This window comes from Triticum dicoccoides, chromosome 5B (assembly GCF_002162155.2).
Source record: "Triticum dicoccoides isolate Atlit2015 ecotype Zavitan chromosome 5B, WEW_v2.0, whole genome shotgun sequence".
Classification (NCBI taxonomy): Eukaryota; Viridiplantae; Streptophyta; class Magnoliopsida; order Poales; family Poaceae; genus Triticum; species Triticum dicoccoides.
The window spans coordinates 576,329,924-576,335,206 of record NC_041389.1 but is presented as its reverse complement, the minus strand read 5'-3'; positions in this window follow the sequence as shown (position 1 = coordinate 576,335,206).

The following is a 5,283-nucleotide window of genomic DNA, read 5'->3' as shown; positions in this document are numbered from 1 at the left end:
TTCTTCTCTGAAAACTCAGTTTTGGGAGATTTATGAGATTTGTCAACAACAAAAATGTGTGGTAGCTGAGGTTTGGGATGGTACAAATTTGAAACTTACGTTTAGTAGATGTGTAGATTCTAGGTTTATGGGCAGGTGGTATGACTTAATTCAGGTGATCTCTGCCAAAACCATAACTAATGAGGAGGACCAGCCTGTCTGGCTTTTGGAATCCTCTGGAATTTATTCTGTTAAATCCTTTTACAATATGATAAACTGGGGAGGGGTATCTACCCCAATTTGGAAAAAGTTCTGGAAAATTGCTGTTCCCAACAGATACTTGGTCTTTTTGTGGTTAGCATATCATAATAAAATTCTTACTAGGGACAGCTTAAGTAAAAGAAGGGTGGTTGACAACTTATGTTGTTTGTTTTGTAATGAGAATGAAACTGTTCATCATTTGTTCTTCGATTGCGTAGTAGCTAAGCAAATTTGGCTCGATGTAGCGGATACTTTTAGTTTCAATATCCCAAATGACATGACTGAGCTGTCGTCCTTGTGGATGTTGAATAACAAAAAATCTGTAGTTAACATTGCTTGTGTTGCCTCCATCTGGGGGATTTGGACTATGCTTAACGATATATGTTTTCAGGGAACACCGTGGGCAAGCACCCGGACGGTGTTGAGTCGGATCAGTTCGTCTCTGCACCAATGGAAGATTCTATGCAAAGGCGATCAATCGGTGCTCCTCCAACGCTGCCTCCTACTCCTGGACCGACGAAGAGGCGAGCTGCTCAGGATCGCCTGGGCTGGGGACTGAGAGCGTGCTCCAAAAGACCCCGGGGCGGGGGTGTTCTGAAGGCACATCTGGTGTGAGGCTGATGCTTTCATCTGCATTGATGAACTTCTGAACTTGTGTGATTTTGGGCTGCCCTGTGTGGCGCGTTGATGTGTTGCTGGTTTAGCTGTAGTATGGAGTGGTGTGCGGGTTATTTTTCTAGTTTTTTTTTTGAACTTTGGCGACCTTTATTACACAATAATCATATCAGATACAAGGGAGGGAATTAAGAAATCAGGGGGATGCTCTTGCCTGACCTCATTTAACTGCCTTCTATAACTAGTCCTTGCTAGCCAATGCGCAACCCCATTACTCTCCCTAGCACAGTGTACAGTCGTCGCCCTGCCAAAAGAACTCAACACCTGTCGGCAATCATCCGTTACCACCGCAGCCGAGGCTCGGTACTCCGAAGGATCCGTCATTGCTTGAACTATCTCCTGTGAGTCGGACTCCACCACCAGAGCATAAATACCCAGATGCTCTGCCAAACGCAGTCCTTCCAATATTGCTAACGCTTCCATAGAGGGAACATCCATGGCATACTGTCGAAAGGAGCAAGAAGCAGCACTAAACGCTCCTGAGCTATCTCGTAAGACAGCTCCAGTTGCTCCCGCTCCCTCATCCACTTGATAGCTCGCGTCAACGTTTAGTTTAATCACCCCTTTTGCTGGTCTCACCCATCTAATCTGTTTCGTGGGCTCCTTTGCCTTTGCAGCCAGAGAGTTTGCCACGATTGCCCGAATGCTCATAGCTGAGTGAACCGGGCTACCAACCTTCTCCTGGTGACTGATCTTCCGACGATCCCACCATAAGTACCATCCAGTCACCATAACTGTCTCCACACCATTATCAATTGGTAGTTTTAACTCTCCTGGTAGCTCAGAGCAGAGGAGTGTCTCCAGGATTACCGACCCCGACCGCTCATGGGCTGCTGCATTCGCGATCGATGTTTCCAGCCCCAGCTCCTTCCACACGGCCTTAGCTCTTTCGCACGCAAACAACATATGTCGCAGATCCTCAGGCTCATTGCCGCATACTGGACAAATCACCGGAGTAGATAGGTGCCGATCTGACAGCGTACAATAGCATGGTACAATCCCATGTAGCACTCTCCAGTTAAACACATTTACCTTAGGGGGCACTGACTTGCCCCAAAGGACTTTCCAAACCGGGTGCGGATCCACTCTTCCTGCTCCAACATTCATCCGAGCCCGTGTTCTGTACACAGATTTCCAAGTGATGTGATAAGCAGACCGGACCGTGAAACATCCCGACTTAGAAAACTGCCATGAAATAAAATCAGACTGGCCATGAGATGATAGTGGTATCTGCAAAATTCTTTCAGCATCCACTGGCCAAAAAAATTCCCTTACTAATTGTTCATCCCAGCTTCCGGATATTGGATCAACCAGTTCTTGTACTTTCTGTAACAAGCAATGCCCCCTTGGGGTCATAACCCTCCGATCATGGCTTGTGGGAATCCACTGATCCTTCCAAATGTCAATGGATGCACCATCCCCAACCCGCCAGATCGCCCCTTCCCTGAAGGTTTTCATACCTTCCATGATACTTTGCCATGTAAAGGAAGCACCTTTTTTTAGAGTAGTATTCATCAAATCCCCATCAGGATAATACTTTGCTCGTAGGACTTGAGCACATAACGAATCCGGATCAGATAATAACCGCCAACATTGCTTTGCTAGCATGGCTCTATTGAAACAGTATAGATCTCTGAATCCCATGCCTCCTTCATTTTTCGGGATACACATCTTCCACCACGCTTTCCAGTGTATTTTCTTCTTGTTCTGAGTGTCTCCCCACCAATATTTAGCTATAGCATCGCAAATAGCCTTACAAATATTTTTAGGGATATTAAAAACAGACATGGCGTAGACTGGGATCGCCTGCGCCACTGCTTTCAGTAACGTCTCCTTTCCACTGATCGAGAGTATCTTTGACATCCAACTATCAATAAGCGCACATACTCTATCAACCAGGTACTGAAAACTGTCACTACGGTCGATTCCAACCTTCGACGGTAGTCCCAAATACTTATCAGAAATAGCCTCTGAAACTATATTAAGCTGTGTGCAAACCTCTGCTCGTACCTCCACCAAAGTGTTTGGACTGAAAAAGACACTCGATTTTGCATCACTTACCAGTTGAACCGAGCTAGCACAGTACAAGTCCAGCGCATTCTTGAGTGACGTGGCATTCAACGTATCCGCCCTCATCAGGATCAGGGAATCATCAGCAAATAACAAGTGTGAAACTGATGGTGCACTACTGCACACCCTAATTCCTTGGATACCACCGACCGCCTCTTCATGCGCTAGTAGACTGGATAACCCTTCAGCACATATCAAGAATAGGTAAGGAGATAACGGGTCCCCTTGCCTGAGCCCCCTGGATGGGGTAAACGCCTCTGTTTCATCCGAGTTGAACCAAATCCTGTAATTAACCGATGTAACGCATGCCATAATCATCTCCACCCATGAGGTGTCAAACCCCAACTTGATCATCATATCCCTGAGGAAATTCCACTCGACCCGATCATAGGCTTTGTGCATATCAAGCTTCACCGCACACAAGCCAGTGTTCCCTTGCCTCTTCTTCTTAATGGCATGGAAACACTCATAAGCCACTAACACATTGTCAGTAATAAGTCTACCCGGCACAAAGGCGCTCTGCGTCTGAGATATAATATCTGGTAATAACACTTTCAGTCTATTGGCTAAGACTTTAGAGATTACCTTATAGACGACATTACATAAGCTTATTGGCCTGAACTGTGAGATAAGTTCAGGGCTTTCCACCTTTGGAATTAGCACCACCGCTGTTTCATTCCAACCATGTGGGACGATTTTGTTATTCAGTGCATCCAATACAGCATCTGTTACCTGATCGCCCACGATTGGCCAAAACTTCTTGTAAAAAATTGCATGCAACCCGTCTGTTCCCGGAGCCTTAAAATCACCAATGCTAAACATTGCTTTTCTCACCTCCTCTGCTGTGTACGGCTTCAACAAGGAGTCATTCATGGCCCGAGTCACTTTGGGTTGGACTCTACTGAGTAACGTTTTATCAGTACCAAGTACCTCTGATGTAAAAAGATTGGAGAAGTAAGATTGTATCAGGGGCTTCATCTCCTCGTTGCCCTCCCTGACCACACCATTCGCATCCTTAAGCTTTAGAATGGTATTTTTCTTCCTTCTAGCTGACGCATTCTTATGAAAGAATTTAGTGTTTCGGTCTCCATATTTCAGGAAATCACTCCGACTCCGCTGCATGTGGTACACTTCTTCTTGTTCCAGCGCTGTCTCCAACTGCAATGTTATTTCATGCTGCCGACGAGTAGAAAGCTCGTCCATAGGTCCCGCCAGAATGCGGTCGAGTTCGCGCGTCAGATCTTTAATTTTCTTGCGCGGCCCCTTCAAAATTTTTCTATCCCACTCATGCAACTCATTATGAACTGATTCGAGCTTAGCCATGAGTGACGTGTTTGGCGGGGAGTGATCCCACGCAGCTGCCACCATGTCTCCCACTGCCTCCTCCCTGAGCCATTTTGCCTCAAACCTTCTCCTTCGTCGTCCCCTCCCAACAGAAGGAGTCGTATATGTGGTTGTATCAATCATAATTGGTCGATGGTCAGAGCCACCCATCGCCAAGTGATGAACACCAGCATCTGGGAACATACTGGACCATCCCTCGTTCCCAACTGCTCTGTCTAGTCTTTCTCTTGTCCCCCCTCTCTTCCAGGTGAATCTGTTACCAATATAACCAAGATCTTCCAGCAAGCAATCGGACAAGCATTCCCTAAACGCCGTCATATATGGCAAGGGTCTTGCATTCCCTCCCTCTTTCTCTGAAGAGTACAAAATTTCATTCAAATCCCCTATGACCACCCAAGGCAGGGAACTCTTGGCTCGTAGATCACGAAACCGTTTCCATGTACGGTGTTTATTTCTCCAAACTGGTTCTCCCACTGGTGGAAAAACAGGCTTCCGTCCAGCCCCATAAGTCGCGAAGCTGTAGGAACCGCGACTAATGGGACCTTTAGTCGCGGTTCTGGAGGTGAACCGCGACCAAAGGCCTGGGCCCAGGGCGCTCGGTGGCCAGCTGGCGCACGTGAGGGTCTTTAGTCGCGGTTGGCCAGGACAACCGCGACTAAAGGCCTTCGGGCACCTTTAGTCACGGTTTGCCAGGCCAACCGCAACTAAAGCCCCTCCCCTATATATACCCATCCAGCAGCCAACACTTAGCCATTTGGAGCCATTCTCTTCACAAGTGGGTGTAGGTTTGCTTTTGGTTCCTCTTATGCACATAAGGTGTTTGATGAAATGCCCCAAGAGCATGAAACAAACATGACATGAAGTGTTGGAGCCACACTCCTCGATCGCGGTTAGCAACTTGATGAACCTTTGATGTGTCATTGATAAAATATGCATGTGTGCAGTTCATTGTTT